The sequence below is a fragment of the Vicugna pacos genome, chromosome X, assembly GCF_048564905.1.
Source record: "Vicugna pacos chromosome X, VicPac4, whole genome shotgun sequence".
NCBI classification, from domain to species: Eukaryota; Metazoa; Chordata; class Mammalia; order Artiodactyla; family Camelidae; genus Vicugna; species Vicugna pacos.
This window is the reverse complement of record NC_133023.1, coordinates 77075864-77093906: the sequence shown is the minus strand read 5'-3', so window position 1 is coordinate 77093906 and position 18043 is coordinate 77075864. Positions and strand designations below refer to the sequence as shown.

Below are 18043 nucleotides of genomic sequence, written 5' to 3'. Positions count from 1 at the left end.
TGTGCTATACAGTATAATCTTGTTTATCTATTCTATATATACCTGTCAGTATCTACAAATTTCGAGCTCCCAGTCTGTCCCTTCCCGTCCCTCTCCCCTTTGGCAACCACAAGTTTGTATTTTATGTCTATGAGTCTGTTTCTGTTTTGTATTTATGTTCATTTATTTTAGATTCCACATATGAGTAATCTCATATGGTATTTTTCTTTCTCTTTCTGGCTTACTTCACTTAGAATGACATTCTCCAGGGACATCCATGTTGCTGCAAATGGTGTTATGTTGTCAGTTTTATGGCTGAATAGTATTCCATTGTATAAATATACCACCTCTTCTTTACCCAGTCAACTGTCAATGGACATTTAGGTTGCTTCCATGACTTGGCTATTGTAAATAGTGCTGCTATGAACATTGGGGTGCAGGTGTCATCCTGAAGTAGGGTTCCTTTTGGATATATGCCCAGGAGCGGGATTCCTGGGTCATATGGTAAGTCTATTCTTAGTCTTTTGAGGAATCTCCATACTGTTTTCCATAATGGCTGCACCAAACTGCATTCCCACCAGCAGTGTAGGAGGATTCCCTTTTCTCCACAGCCTCCTCAACATTTGTCATTTGTGGACTTTTGAATGATGGCCATTCTGACTGGTATGAGGTGATACCTCATTGTAGTTTTGATTTGCATTTCTCTGACAATTAGTAATATTGAGCATTTTTTCATGTGCCTATTGATCATTTGTATGTCTTCCTTGGAGAGTTGCTTGTTTAGGTCTTCTGCCCATTTTTGGATTGGGTTGTTTGTTTTTTTCTTATTGAGTCATATGAGCTGCTTATATATTCTGGAGATCAAGCCTTTGTCGGTTTCACTTGCAAAAATTTTCTCCCATTCCATAGGTTGTCGTTTTGTTTTGCTTATGGTTTCCTTTGCTGTGCAGAAGCTTGTAAGTTTAATTAGGTCCCATTTGTTTATTCTTGCTTTTATTTCTATTGCTTGGGTAGACTGCCCTAGGAGAACGTGGCTGAGATGTATGTGAGATAATGTTTTGCCTATGTTTTCTTCTAGGAGGTTTATTGTATATTGTCTTATGTTTAAGTCTTTGATCCATTTTGAGTTTATTTTCATGTATGGTGTAAGGGAGCGTTTTAGCTTCATTGGTTTACATGCTGCTGTCCAGTTTTCCCAACACCATTTGCTGAAGAGACTGTCTGTTCCATCATATGTTCTTGCATCCTTTGTCAAAGATTAATTGACCAAAAGTTTGTGGGTTCGTTTCTGGGCTCTCTGTTCTGTACCATTGGTCCATATGCCTGTTTTTGTACCAATACTATGCTGTTTTGATTACTGTAGCTCTGTAGTATTGTCTGAAGTCTGGGAGGGTTATTCCTCCAGCCTCTTTCTTTTTCTTCAGTAATGCTTTGGCAATTCTGGGTCTTTTGTGATTCCATATAAATTTTATTATGATTTATTCTAGTTCTGTGAAATATTTCCTGGGTAGTTTGATAGGGAATGCATTAAATCTGTAGATTGCCTTGGGCAGTATGACCATTTTAACAATATTGATTCTTCCAATCCAGGAGCATGGGATATCTTTCCATTTTTTAAAGTCTTCTTTAATTTCTTTAATGAGTGTTTTATAGTTCTCCATGTATAAGTCTTTCACCTCCTTGGTTAGTCAATTTTTTTTAATTATAAATGAGATTAAACATCTTCCCATAGGTTTAACCATTCATATTTCTCTTTCTATGACCTGCTTTTCCCCATTTTCCCATTAGGCTTTTCATCTTTTTCTTATTAATACATAAAAACTTTCTATAAGTAAATGAGCTCTTTGATTGTCATAAGAGTTATAAATATTTTCCCAGTTTATAATTTTCTTTGGACTTCTGCTATATAGAATTTTTAAATCTTTATGATACAAAATTTATCAATTATTTCTTTACATTTTGGGGATTTGTGTCCTGCTTAGGAAGGCCTGTATTTTCTTCTAATTTTTATGTGTGTGTTTTTAATATTTAAACTTTGGTCCATATAGAATTTTTTTTTGGTGGCATTGCCTTTGTTGTCAGTAAGCCAGAAATCTGATCCACCATTGCTTTTGCACCATTTGTATAAATGTCAACATAGTGAAAAAAGCAAATAACATCTCAGTGTTACTATGAATATATTTTTCCAGCTTTATTGAGTATACAGTTTTTTTTCCAAATAGTTAGCAAATTGTCCTAATGTTAATTATCAAATAATCTCTCTCTAGCTCACTGAATTTAAGTGCCACCTTTATCATAAACAAAATATCCACATATATTTGGATCTATTTTTTGATTCTCTATTATATTCCTTTAATCTGTTATTTTTTCTTTTTTATGTACCAAACTGTTTTAATTATATTATCTTTATAATATGTTTTAATATCTGGAAGAGTAAGGCCTCTCTAATTACTCCTCTTTTTTCATAATGTCTTCGCATGTGTTTATTTAGAGATAAAATGTATTATTTTGTTAAATTCCCTTAAAAATCCTATTTTTATTTCAATTTGGATTATAGTTAATTCTTAGGTCAACTGAGGGATAATTGGCATCTTTATAAGAATATGTTAGCACTTCACACCAGTTAGAATGGCTATTACCAAAAAGACAATAGAGGAAAGGTGTTGGAGAGGATGTGGAGGAAAAGAACCCTTGTACACTCTTGGTGGGAATGTAAATTGGTGCAGCCACTATGGAAAACAATATGGAGGTTTCTTTAAAAATGGAACTACTATATGACCTAGCAATTCCACTCCTGGGTATATACCCAAAGAAAATGTAATCACTATCTCTAAGAGATATCTGTACCCCCATGTCCCTTGCAACATTAATCACAATAGTGAAGACATGGAAACAACCAAAGTGTCCACTGTTGAATGAATGGATTAAAAGCAAGTGCCATGTATATATGGCACCCTGTAGGTTATCAATAAAAACCTGTTGAATAAATAAATATCTCTTGAAGATTATTTGTTAAGTTTATTCTTAAGTAGCTTACCTTTGATATATATAATGAATATAATTCAGCCATAAAAAGAAGAAAATCTTGCCATTCATGGCAACATAGATGGATCTTGAAGGCATTATGTTAACTAAAATAAGTTAGAGAAAGACACATACTGTATGATATCACTTATATGTGGAATCTGAAAAAGCAAACTTATAGAAACAAAGAATAGAATGGTGCTTGCCAAGGGCTGGCAGAGGGGAAAATGTTGGTCAAGGTGTACAAACTTCCATTTATAAGATGTATAAGTTCTGGGACTCTAATGAAGAGCATGATGACTATAGGTAATAGCACTGTTGTGTATACTTGAAAGGTGCTAAGAGAGTAGATCTTAAATGTTCTCAGCACAACTACAAAAAATGTTAATTATGGTGTATGTGTTAACAAATCTTATTGAGATATATAGATGTATCAAATCATCATATTGTATACCCTAAACTTACACAATATTATATGCCAGTTATATCTCAATAAAGCTGGGGAAAAAAGAATATTTTTTCTACCCAAGAACCCAGTTTTTCTAGTTATTTGTCTTCATTTATTTTTCCAGCAGAATTTCTAAGTTAAAATATATAACTCCTAAAACATTGCTTGGCACACTGTAGGTTATTGATAAATACTTGTTGAATGAATGAATATATCTTGCAGATTTTTAAAGTTTATTTGTAAGTTGCTTACCTTTTCTCATTATTATTAGAAATTGACTCTTTACCTTATGCTTTCAGATTATTATTTTTATATATGAAAGTGATTGGGCTTTGCATATTGAGCCTTTTTATGGAGTTCCTAAAGTTTGAAATAGTTTTTAGTTGATTCTCTCAGATTTGTTTCATTTGCAGTAATGATAATCTTACCTCCTTTCCAATATTAATATCACATTTCTTTCTCTTAGATGATTGTATTAACTAGTATTTACAGAACAATGTTAAATAGTTGTGTAAAAATTAACATCCTTGTCTTCTTCCTGATTTTTATGAGAATACTTTCATGTTTATTCCTCAAGCACGAAGGACCTCTTGTTAGAAATTTGTATATTTTTAATCATGTTAAAGAAGTATCTACCTATGCTTACTTCAATAAGTTGTATCCAGAAGATATCTGGCTTCAAGTACAATTTGATTAAGACCCTCTGCTAGGCCCTTTGTTACATATAAGCTTCATCCTTGGGCTGGCCAGTCTGGTGGAACCAAAATAGCTGCAACAGACCTAAGCTTTATATCAGCACATCTTTATCAGCTCATAGTCCCAGCAGAAAAAAGAATCCAGCTCAGCTGGTTCAAGAGACTTGAATGTAGGTACTACTCAAAGAGGTGTACACAGGTTAAGAGAACAAATAAGGGACTCTAAGGTACCCAGAGACTAGCAATAGCAGGAAGTGGCTATCCTATTCCTAAAAAGGCAAGAGCCTTGAAGAATAAAAAAAAAAAAAACAGGATCGTAGAGAGAGCTAAAGATATAGAGGAGGCACCTTCTGGCAGGAGATGAAGCCTTGGCCTATGACAACCAATAAATTTATTGGCAGTCATTGTTAATAAAACACAGCCCAGATCAGGGAGGGAGCAAGGAAGAAATACCTTGTCTTTTCTCTCTCTTCACATGCCCTCCAAAGTTCTGTCAGTGCACTTCATTGGCCAAACCCAAAGAGACTCCAACCAGAAAGAGAGACTGAGGGATACAATCTATAAGGATCAGCCTCCTAAGGCATAGAATAGGATCAAAGAGGGCAGGAAATGGATCAGGAAGTGGAGCAAAATATTTTTGTTCTCTCAAGGTTAAAATTCTGCAAAGAGTATTTTATCAAACTAGCTTTCTCTAACTGCATATGTAAAAAGAACCAGTTTGGGAATTTCAAAAGAGTTTCATCTTAACCAATTTTCTCCAGAGTCTAAAGAATATTGTGGCCACACAGTGTAAAAAAAATCATTTTTTCCTTAGTCTTAGTTCATAGCTATAATCAGACAATTTTTCCAAAATGTGCCCCAGAAGGCTTTCCTTAGGAATAGATAAAATGTTCCCTATCCCTTAAAAACAGAGAGACAAAACACAAATGGCACCCCCAAAACCAAACACTGGCACCCAAAGAAATAACAAACTGGTTCACAAATCAGATAAAAATACAACTACTATTCCACTCTCCAACAGGGTACCCTACACAAATAAAAAAACAAATGGGCTTATTCCAAAGAGGAAGAGAGTTTTCAGTTGTACATACCAATGAGACTCACCCCATTGCATCCAGCTCATCGAGGAAGAGAGTTTTCAGTTGTACATACCAATGAGACTCACCCCATTGCATCCAGCTCATCAACTCCCAAATACCTCCCGATTGCAGAACAAGGTTTATTGATCAAGAGGGCATATCAGCAGAAACAGACCAACAGATCAAAAATAGCCTTGTTTCCTTCACCACAGAACTGAAAACACCATGGGCCAGCAACACCTGGTCAGTGGCAAGCACTCAGGACTGTCCTTGAGACAAAGGTAGTCAAGCAGCTGCTGGACAGGATCCAAGAGCCACCACTGGCCAGGGGCCAATGTGCCCTGGGCAAGATGCTCACTTTGGAATTCCATCCCATCTGGATCTCCAAAGTTTTATCAAATCAAACTTGGGTCCACTTGTCCTCATGCGGTAAAGCCAATCTACTGACACTGGGTTGTGGTGAAGGAAACTGCAGCATTTATTATTGCAGGGCACCAAGCAAGGAGTATGAGTGGCTAATGCTAAAAAGACCACAAACTCCCCAGTGGCTTCCAGGGAAAAGTTTTTAAACACAAGGTGAAGGAAATGGTTGTAGGGTATATGATCAGCTCATGGATATTCCTCTGATTGGCTGGTGGTGAGGTAATTGGGAGTCAATATCATCAACCTTCTGGTTCTAACTAGTTTGGGGTCTATGTGCATATGGTCAGCATACAGTTAACCTCTTCCACCTGGGGAAGGGGGGTTAGTATCTGCAAAACAGCTCAAAGGATATGGCTCAGAATATTATCTATAGCCCTTTAGGAGGAACTAAAGGTCCTTGACTTTGTCTAATGGCTAAACTATTATTACTTTGTTTTGCTTGACTATTTTCCTTTGTTTCTGTGTTTTCTCACTTCTCTGATTAAATTTATTCTTTGGAACTCGAGAAAGGTCTAGGAGACTAAATGTTTTCTACAAACAAGAAACAGGCAGAAGACACGGGATGGGGGTTCTGTCCCAGGAAGGCCCCATAGGGCTATACTTGGTAGTACTCTTACCACTCAGCATCCATTCTTGTCTTTATTTCAATGAAGAAACTCTCATCTCCAACAAGGAGGCAGGGACAAAAAGTCCCATCAGCCACTGTACTGTCATAGAGTAATGCTAATTCATACTCTCTATGTGAAACCTAATTTATTACAACCATTTCCAGTATTTTTTATATATTAGAGAAAGGAAGAGAAAAATAATAAATTATCAACAAAGATACATCTAGCTACCACAATTTCCCTCTGTAGCTGGTCATGAGGCCAAAATCAATAATCATAACTTCATTCTTCCACCACTCATTTCATATTCCCTTTAGCTGGTCAAAGTTCTTTCCCTGATGTAGTGATCCTAACTCAATACTGTCTTTATAGGATTTCTGCACTTTCCCATTAACCATGAGTATTGAGGTGTCTCAGTGACAATCCTTGGGCTCCAAGCATCCTTCTCCTTGTTCTCGTTGTATAGCAGTAACCCTGTTTCCCCTTGATAATAGAATTCAATTACTTTAGCCAGTACAATAACCCCTGTCTCTACCTATCCGTTCAATAGCATGAGGAGACCAAAATTGTCAGGGGCAGTTTCATTTTCAGTTTACTGGAAACATGGCTTTATTCCTTGGTAGAAGCATTTATTCCTTTAAAAAATAAACCTCCAAACCTGCTGAGCCCAAGGTTGAGGAGAGAGAAAAAACAAGTCTTTATCGGGCTAATTGGTGTAATACTGAGAGGGACCACTCCTTCTTCCACCCCTTCATTCCCAGACTATGTATTCTCACTATGAAGGAAATAGCACCATATATTGATCACTGGTTTGAAATTAGCTGTTGTAGTTTTGTAGTACAACACTGCCAACTTGGAACAGCTCATCTTATAACTAAGCCTTAAGTAAGCCATTCACTTTTCTATCAAGCAAGCTGTTTCTGCATGATGGAGTAAGTGATAAAGACTAGTGAATTTGGGGATATGACTCCATTATTGTACTTCATCTATCATTTAGTGAGTTCCTTGGTCACAGACAATGTTGTTTGGGTACCTGATGATGATGATAATTAAGACATTCTGGAAGTCCATGGATGGTGGCACTGGCAGAATTATTATGAGCAAAGAGAGCAAATGTGTCTCGAATGTATATTTATTTCCATGAAGAAAATTTTCTTTTTTCACCATAATGAAAGGTGTCTCATATAATAACCCTACCACCATGAGGCTGACTGGTACCCCAGGAAATAATACCTTATTGCATTGGAATTGTTCATCCTCATTTTGTTGTCAGGTTGGGCATTCAGCAGTGTTAGTACAAGATCAGCCTTGATGAGTGGAAGTCCATATTTCTGAGCACATGCAAAGCCTCCATAACATTGATGCTGATCTAACAAAAGGAAAGAGAGAGGCAGAAGAGTCAAAGAAGATGCTATGATAGAATCAGAGGTCAGAGTGATGTGAGGTGATGGGCCAAGGAAGGCAAGCAGCTTCTAGAAACTAGAAAAGTCAATGAAACAGATACTCCTCTAGATCATCCAGAGGGAACACAGCTCTGTCAATCTATTTTAGACTTCTGACCTCTAGAACTATAAGATAATAAATTTGTCTTGTTTTAAGCCATTGAGTTTGTGGTAATATTTCACAATAGCAATAGGGAACCAATACAATGTTGTTGTTTAAAGAACAGAAGAGAATGTCTTCTATATTTACCCAAATATTTACCATTTCTATTGCTTCTCCTTCATTCCTGAATTCCATATTTCCCTTTGGTGCCATTTAACATTTCTTGTAAAGCATATCTGCTGGCAAAAATTCTCTTGGTTTTTCTTCATCTAAGAACATATTTATTTCATTTCCATTCCTGATGGATATTTTTGCTGGATATGGAATTGTGGGTTGGCAAATCTTTTGTTTCAACACTTTAAAGATATTGTTCCACTGTCTTTTGGCCTTCATTGTTTGTGATAAGAAAACCGTGATCTTTCAAATAGTTGTTCCCCTACAGATGATGTGTTATTTTCCTCTATTTCAAGGTGGTTTTCTTTACTTTTGGTCTTCATCAGATTGATAAAAAAAAAAGTGTCTAGGCATGATTTTCTTTGAATTCATCCTGCTTGGGATTCATTAAGCTTCTTCAATCTGTAAATTTATGATGTTCAACAAATCTGGGAAATTTTAAACAATTATTTCCACAAATATTTTTTCTATCCCAGGAGGGGCAAACCAAGAAGATCAGGAGCTGCCACCCTTGCCTAGCACCATCTCACAAGGCAGGAATATCGCTCAGGTAAAAGCAGGTCCCTGTCTTCAGCTCTGGTGCAGTGGTCCAGGCTCTTTCCAGGAGAAAAGGCAGGACATAAGGATGAAGAACTCTGCAGCTCTGCCTAAAGGAACTGACTTACTCTGGAAAAGGTAGTAGAAAATTCCATGCCTACAGGCATTGTCAAAAACAATGCAGATCTTGCTCGAGAATAATTAAGATGAGGCTGGTAGCACTAACACAAGAAAAATGCCAGAATAGTCACAAGTTTACTGAAGAGAACCAGGGAAAGAGGCAACCAATAAGAGCCCTCCTGGGATCATATACAATTGTGAGGGTCAGGAAGACCGTGTGCATATGCTAGGCTGAATCCACTTAGGAGAATCAGAGAAAGGCATGAAACAGACTTGAAAGGTGTAAAACAAAAAAAATGCTGTTCATCATCTGTTTCTACAAGGATTAAATCATAAGCCAGTGCAGTGCCTGACCGTCAGTATACCCTGAAAGGAATTCAGGATGGAAAACAGGATGAGGCACCCTGTGCTTTGGAAAAACAGCCCCTTTGATAGCTAGGTACATCTCAGGAAAATTTTTAATGAATCCAGATTCTTGCATCTTCCCATACACAAAAAAGTACTAAAATCACTACGTGAGATTCTGTTCTTCATGATTAGCAGTAACATTTACTGAGATGTATGCTTAACTACATATATTACCTAGGCAAAATCATATATATAATGGCTTCTCCCCCTACCCCTTTGGAGCACTCCCCTCAGAGGTACTGAGATGCTGTTTCCTGGGATACATTCCTCAGTAAAATCCTGAATGAAACTTAACTCACAGATCTTATATTATGTGTGTGTTTTTTTCCCCTTGAAAAAGAATTCCCCAAGCCACAATCAGACCCATAAACATAGGGCAAAAGCCTTACTGGAACAAGGAGCTTAAATACAACCTCTAACCAAGCACTGGCTGACCCACATCTTACTCTGACCCAGGGACAAATCCTAGAAAGCCAAGATTAAAAATAAAATCACAGTCATCCTTGGCAGTCTGAAAGAATGTGTGAATGCCCAAGGCTATACTCTTTCAGGGGCAATCAGAAAAGGAACCTCCAACCTCTAATGGTCCCTGGCTGAATGGCGGAGAGGCAAAATATTTAAACTCACTGAAATGTGAGAGCAGCCTCCAAGCTACACACATATCCAATGATAAAGGGTAAATATCTAATCGGGTTTAAGCACAACCTTTGACCAATAAGTAACTTATGCTAACCCAGGGTCAAAACCTAAGAAGACAGGCTAAAAAATAAAAATAAGGGGAAAAATCTGAGCTGGGACATCAGAGGTGTGCACTATTTGGGGGTGGGGGCAATAGACTCCACAGAATTAATCCCACCAACTCAACAAATAGTAAACAAATGACAGAAAACAACAACAATCATTGGGTGGAGGATGAGTATCCAGGGTTGCTATAACATATTATCTAAAATGTCCAACTCAACAAAAAGTTAAAATACATATAAGAGCTACATAGGTAAACATGAAAGACGGTATAAATGTATTTTGTTGTAACTCTACTTTTTTTCTATCTGATTTAAAAGACAACTTCATAAAACAATATGAATAAATCCATGTTGATGTACATATAATGTATAAAGATGTGATTTGTATAATAATAGAAATGCAAAGGAGTGGGAAGGGAATAAAGATATTAGGAGCAATGATTTGAAATTAAGCTGGTATTGATCTGAACTTGATTTTTATAAGTTATTAATTGTAATCCCCAGGGTAACCACTAAAAAAAAATTTTTAAATATAGTAAAAGAAATAACAAGGGAATGAAAATGGCACACTAGTAAATACCTATTTAACATAAAAAAGGCAAAATGGAGGAATAGAAGAACAAAAAAGACATAAGACAAACAGAAAACAAATAGCAAAGTGGCAGATATAAATTCTACCTTATCAGTGATTGCATTAAATATAAATGGATGAAACACTTCAATTTAAAGGCAAAGATGGGCAGAATCAATTTTTAAAATATGATCCACAAAAATATACTGTCTACAAAAGATATTCAGAATCGGTGATACAAATAGGTTGTAAACAAAAAGGTAGAAAAAGATATACCACGCAAATAGTAACAAAAAGACTTGGAATGGTTGTACTAATACCAGAAAAATTAGGCCTTAAGACAAGCATTGTTATTAGAAACAAAGAAGGGCCATTTATAATGATGAGAGGGTCAATCCATCAAGAAGATATAACAATTATAAACAGATTTGCACCTAATTCTAAAGCTCCAAAATACATAAAGCAAAAATAGAATTGAAGGGAAAACAAAAATGTATACAAGGCATAAAAACAATACATAATAAGCGCCACATACTACTGTGAGTGCTTAATCTTTTAATCATCACAGCAATACAATAAAATAGGTATTATTTTCATTCTCATTCTAAAATGGGAAAAGTGAAGCAGAAAGAAATGAAGAGATCTGCCCAACATCACATAGTTATTAAGTGACAAAACCAAGATTTGAAGCCAAGCTGTCTAGTGACAGAGTCTATGTTCTCAACTACTCTTTCTCACAGCTCAGCTGTGAATAATATTTACATAGCCATAATATAAACATAGAATATTTATTTAATACAATATAGTGATATAACAATATATTGGGAGACTCTGGGAGAAGTGTGGTTGTATATGGGATGGGCAGTTTAAGGTAACTGAATGTTTCCATTGTAGAAAGTCATAACTGATGTGTAAAAATTAAGAGTCAAGAAATAAAAGTATACACAGATTATTTATAAATATGGAGGTGATACCAGAAGAAATAGTTAAAAGATTTGAAAGTGATTGTCTCCGAGGAGCAGAAATCTGGGGTGGGGAAGGATGAAGCAAAGTTCTGATGGATTTTTGTCATTGCTGTTATAAGCCTTATGGTATTCTATAATTACAAAAATTATATTTTTAAAAACCAGGTTCTGAAACTGACATAGACTAGGATTCCAATTCTGTACATATAACTTGGGGTCTATTATGGACTGAATGTACATGTCCCCCCAACATTCATATCTTGAAGGCCTTACCCCCTAGATGGTTGTATTTGGAGATGGGTCCTCGAAGGAAGTAATTAAGATTAAATGAGTCCTTAAGGGTGGATCCTTATCCCTGATCCTATAAGATTAGTGTCTTTATAAGAAGAGAAATCAGAAAACTTACTCCCTCTCTCCACATAAATGCACCAAGAAAAGGCCATGTGAGGTCATAGTGAGAAGACAGCTGTCTACAAGCTAGGAGGAAAACTCACAGAAACTAAATTTACCAGCACCTAATCTTGGACTTCCCAGGCTCCAGAACTGTCAGAAAATAAATTTCTGTTTTTTAAGCCAGTCTGTAGTATTTTGTTCTAGCTGTCCAAGCAGACTAACACAAGGACATTATGCTAAGTGAAATAAGCCAGTCATAAAAGGACAAATGCTGTATGGTTACACTTAAATGAGGTACCTCAAGAGGTCAAATTCATAGAGACAGAAAGTAGAATGGTGGTTGCCAGGAGGAGGAAATAATGGAGAGTTATTGCTTAATGGGTACAGAATTTCAGTTTGGGAAGATGGAAAGAATTCTAGAGATGGATAGTGGTGATGGCTATGCAAAAAGGTGTATTACTTAATGTCATTGAACTGTGTACTTTAAAATGGTGAAGATGGTAAATGTTTTGTGTACTTTACCACGATTTTTAAGGGAAAAAAAGAACATATAGCGATATGCATTGTAACATAGATGAAAGACTGTACCCTTGGTTTCAGTTCTGCATTCCTCCTTGCCAAAGTCTTACGCATATTGAGTTTCCTCAGCATTCTGTTTTCAGTTTTTCAATCTGTATACCTTGCTGGGGCTACCTGATTCACTTCCTGGCTTCAGTTATCATCTATAATACATATCTTTAGTCAGACCTTTCTTCGGTGTTCTATATCCATACTTTTCAAATGAACACTGAGCATCTCCACTGGAAAGTCCCAGAAGGATCTCAAATTCAAAGAATTTAAATCAGATTCATCCCCTTCCTCTCCCAATTCTGCTCCTTCATGTTTGAAAAATAGAAAGGGAAAAGAAATGTTAATACCTTCCTCCATTCCCTACTCCAGATTGTACTCTTTCTCCCACACCACACTCCCTTCAGGGCCAAGTAGTTCATGTGTTTCCCAGAAATGGGCCTTTTTCCCCAAGAAGAAGGACTGTACTTTTATCTTCAAAAAGCGATGTTAAATTATACTTCATATGTGCATGACCCAGCAAGGCCACTGTACCCAAACCCTTAAACCAACCCCTGGGCCATGAGTATGCTGTAACAACACTAGAGTAAGAATCTGGGGACCTGGGACCATAGTCAGACCGAGAATTAGCTATAAGACCACTTTCCACATGGAAATGTTATCCACTGCTATCCTAGACTCAGTGCCGCCCCTAGAACTGGGCACAAGGGCCCCCTAAACCCCATTCTTTGAAAGGTCCTGCATGTCACACACACACACACACACACACACACACACACACACACACACACACACACTTATTAAAGAATACATGGGTACCTGTGTCACATGGGATCTAGTGCTCATTGTCAGCACACTGCAGCTTATAATCCTAAACATCTGCATTTTGACTAACACTGTTTAGGCTCCAGGAAAATGCTTCTCCACATTTGTTTCCCTGTCCCCTCTAAGCAAAAGGCGACTATGTCCAAATGCCATAAAGATTTGTGGGTTGTGTCACTGCTGACATAAAAGACAGACATTATTTCAGACTGCAGGGAAGATTCTAGCAGTGAACCACTTAGGGAAGAGAAAAAACAGGCTAAATTGTCAGAGCCTTCTTCTCAGATACATGAATGCAATAGGTTTTTGCTTAACAAACTTTCATTTCCCAGTAGTGTACATTTTCTCGCTTGTATTTATTTTTTAGTGTGTGGTTCCAAAAAATTTTTAAAAATTAATGCAGTATTTGTACCAGTGCCACATTGGAGGCTAGAGAACATTTCACAATATTAAACAATTCATATTACTCTTGATTTTGGGACGTTTGGAGAGAGAGAGAGGTATAAAGCATTGTCACAGATTAAGTCCCCAGGAAACAGATTCTGAGACAAAGATTGGAGTATAGAAGGTTTATTAGGGCATGCTTCTGGGATAAACACCTATGGAAGAAAAGGGAGGAAAGAAGTAGGAGTGAAAAGAGAGAAATCAAATTCCAGTCAAGACTATCAATAGAATGCCTTGACATACCCTGTAGGGAATTCTGAAGATAGAGTGAAACATCAAAGCTATCTGAAGTAGGGGCAAGAGAGCCAGGCCTTTATACACAGCATCAATGAGGCATTGTATGTAGGACCCTGAGAATGGATCTCAAACAAGACAATTTTCAGCTGGTGCAATGCCTGAAGAGGGCTGGCAGCTAAGGGCTTTCTGATGGCAATATTTCTAACAATTGAAGTAATAAGGCCCTTATTGCTAAAGGGAATTCTGATCAGGGCAATGCAGCATCCACCACAGTCCACCCCTTGTATCTCCCAGATTCACTTTATGTAAATTCTGGGATCAGTTCTTCCAGGGGCCTGTTGGGTTTCTCTTCCTGGGGGAAACTTAGGACAAACTATAGCTCCTAACACTGTGGCTGGTCTCAAAGTTGCAAATGATAATATTCCTCTTCCACTAACAATTATAGATCCCCATCACTCTTAGTGTCTTGGTGGTTTGCCTAATGGTATGACCCAGACCCTCATTCTTGTTCACTGTGGCTTTCTCAGGCTGGAGTTACTGTACTTGCTGATACTCACATATCAAGCCCACCAATCTATAAATAATGCTTGGGTCTTTCCTTCTCAGTCAGCTTGTCAAAAAAAATTCCCCCATGAAGCCACAGTTGTAAGGTAAGTAAAAGGTGTTAGCACAACAGTGGTATCATGGAGGGTCAGTTCTAGTTGATTGTGCAGTTGCTTACACCCTCCAGTCCTCACTGTGCTTGAGACTCCCATCTTGCTGCTGAGCTTGCCGACTGTTATACCTCAGTGGATCTGACAGAACTCGGCTCATTATGGGCAGTTCTGGCTGCCTGGTCACTTGCATGTTCACTTCATGTCCTATGGCCAGGCATTTCATATCTATCAGTAGCTTATCAGGAGCTGTTTTTAAAAGGTATGTAATTCTCCACTGCATGTGGCATGGCTTTGTTCCAGAACTTAATTCTGGACTAAGTTGTGACCTTCCCATTGAGGCTTACCAAAAACTCCACATGGCATCTTCTGCAAACACAGATACCTCTAATAACTTAGGGTCTATTTATTGCATGGACCAAGTGGCAGGACTGCTTGTAATCACAGCCTAGACCTGCTACAGGGCCTTCTTTGGCTCTAGGTCCCAGTCAAAGCTGGCAGCTTTTTGTGTCATCCAATATATGGGTCAAAACAGTAATTCCATATGTAAAATGTGCTGCTTCCAGAATCCGCCCCAAAAACCTATGAGACATTGAGCTTCCTTCTTTGTGGGGAAGGAAAAATGCAGTAATTTGTCTTTTACTTTAGAGGGAATCTCCTGGTATGCCCCAGATCATTCAACCCCTAAAAACTGCACTTAATGTAGCCAGCCCCTGGATCTTTGTAGGATTTATCTCCCATCCTCAGGAGTACATGTCTTAACAAGGCCTCCAGTATGCTATCTACTTCTTAGTCATTTGGTCCAATTCGCATGATGTCATCAACATAGTGGACTAGTATTATATTTAGATGGTCCAGCTCTTGTCAGACTATATTATGACAGAGGACAGAAGAGTTAGTAGAAACTTGAGGAAAAACTATAAATGTATATTGTTATTTTATGGGAATGTGAACATTTAATGATGGTCCATTCTGATAGGAATAGGAGAAAAATTTTTCCAAATCAATAACTGATTACTAGGTACCTAAGGTCATGTCATTCTGCTCTAGCAAAGATATTGTATCTGACATGGCAACTCACTGTGTCACTAACTGGTTGAGTTTGCAGTAGTCTACTGTCATCTACCATACTCTGTCTATGTTTTGCAGGGGCCCAAACTGGTGGATTAAATGGAGATATGATGGAGACCACATCCCAGCAAGCTTTACGTCTTTAAAGATGGCACTAACCTCTGCCATCCCCTCCAAGATATTATCTATATGTTTTCATCTATTATCTTCAGTGAGGAAGAGGAGGACAACTTTGAAGCTTCCACCTGGCCTCATCTACAAATAGCTCTGACTCCACATGACAGGGAACCAATATGAGGCTTAAACCAACTGTCATAATATCTATTTCAATTATACATTCAGAAACCAGGAAAATAACCATTGGGTGGGTCTGTGGACCCAGTGGAGTCACTGTAAACCCCACATAGACCAGAAGCCCATTTAATTCCAGGCTCCCATCTGCCCCTATTCTAATGGAGAAGGTGGGGCATGATGATACTTTAGGTCTCTGGGTATGGGTATCAAGTCACAACCAGGGTCATCAGTCCTCAAGATGCTTGCACATTCCTCTTTCCCCAGCACACAGTTATCTTAGTAAATGGAAGGACTGGAGGAATCATTACTACACTAGTGTTCTATGGTCCTGCTTCTTGCGTATCCCACTCCTTCAAATGGTGTGCTCTGGATCAAAAACTACAAAAACTGACTTAAAGCCAGAAGCTGAGCAAGGGAGTGTGACTTCTCATTGAGGTGCCTTTCCTCAGACTCCTGAGCATCTTTGAATTTTTTTATTGTATAGATTGAATACAAATTGTTGGATGCCTATTTTCCCTAAGGCAATGTGTTATATGGACCACCCACATTCCATTAACTACCACTTAACCATCTATCCATCAGGAGCACTGTCTTCTATTAACCCTTTCCACAACTCTCTGCAGATCAGGCCTCCCTGCCTATTATTCTGACGCTGTTGTGCATTGTGGTATTTGCATCCACCTAACTTTTGAGAATTAAGTACAGTCATCCTGTCTCTATTGTTTCAGCGGCATCACCATTTCAATCAGTGATCCTTATTCTATAACACTCTTTCCTACTTTAAGCCCTGGTCTGCAGAGGCAAGCCACCACTGAACTTCTTAGTGATGCTGGTGCTCCTCTAACCAGTGCCTTTCTTATAGCTTTAGTGAATGGTGTGCTCTTCGGATCCTCCTGCAGAACATAGCCCTCTGAAGGGTTTTGTGGCCTTATAATACATTTATTCTATCATCCTCACTTTCCTGAGCCTTTAATCCCTTCTCCCACAATCTGCTATGGCATTTCTAGCATTTATACCTCACTTTATGTGGGCCATTGTTTTTTTCCATACTTTGAAGGTGTTAAATTCTGTACATGGTGTGGTATATATATATATATATATATATATATATATATATATAGGAATACTACTCAGTTATTAAAAAGAATAAAATTTTGCCACTTGCAGCAACATGGATGGAGTTGGAGGGCATTATGCTTAGTGAAATAAGTCAGATAGAGAAAGACAAATACTGTATGATATTACTTATATGTAGAATCTAAAAAATACAACAAACTAGTGACTATAACAAAAAACAAGCAGACTCACAGATATAGAGAACAAAGTAGTGGTTACCACTAGGGATTAGGAGGGGCAATTTAGGGGTAGGGGAATGGAAGGTACAAACTATTGGGTGTAAGATAGACTACAAGGATGTATCATACATCACAGGGAATATAGCCAACGATTTGTAAGAACTGTAAATGGTATGCAACTTTAAAAATTGTACAAAAAGTTTTTAATTTTTTACAGGAGATAACTCCTGTATCTAGGAAAGAACTCTCAAATCAATTAATTCTCCCTTATTCAATTATATTTTACAGCTCCTCTGATCAAGGCCTTCAGAATTCAGTCCCATGCTTACTCCCTCAGCACCTGCTAGAACATGCTGGCTAGGTCTTGCAGCTCCTTCTTTGGGTATTCCTTTTCCTTTGTTATGAGGTCCAGCACATCACTAATGAAGTTATGCTTTGACTTAACCCTAGACATAGGCCCAGTGGTCGGTATGGGAAGTGGAGGCAGATTCTGCAGGAAACACACATTATCTTACAGAGGAAAGGATTCTGCATGTTCAAGTCAGGTGAAGCACTATCCCATAATAGGAAGGAGTGGGATAATTCTGAATGCTCAAGAGGTTCAGGAAAATCTGAGGATTTAAGATTATAAGGGACATCAATCCAGATGTCCCCATTCCATGTGTCAGGGTCACATTTCTTGCTAACCAGAGCACTGATCAAGCAGACTTGTCTTGGTTGGGATTTTAACTTTCTTTGAAGCTTGATTTCAATATCAGCTTTTCATTATTTTTTCTAGAGGTCAGTCAAGCTTAGCAAGAGCCACCCAATATTCTGGCCTTCCTTATATTTAATAGTTCTCACATATTTCTCAAAGGTCTACCACAAGCCACCAGTACTATTCCAGTTCACCACCAGTGAAAGCGCTAACAACTCCTCTGCCACCTATTCCATGTGCTTATCTATTCC

General features: G+C 37.8%; 1 protein-coding gene across 7 annotated transcripts in view; it reads right to left on the bottom strand.

The window, feature by feature from the left end:
• The window catches only part of ARMCX1 (armadillo repeat containing X-linked 1), a 39237-nt gene that overhangs the window by 9117 nt on the left and 12077 nt on the right, over positions 1-18043 (bottom strand). For 6 of the 7 annotated variants that reach the window (XM_072956884.1, XM_072956882.1, XM_072956881.1 and 3 more), the window contains one exon: positions 7490-7625. The exons of the other annotated variant lie outside the window; for it this stretch is intronic. The gene's annotated coding sequence lies outside the window, so the exon portion shown is untranslated. The remainder of the gene's footprint in view (positions 1-7489; positions 7626-18043) is intronic. 7 annotated transcript variants of the gene reach the window in all.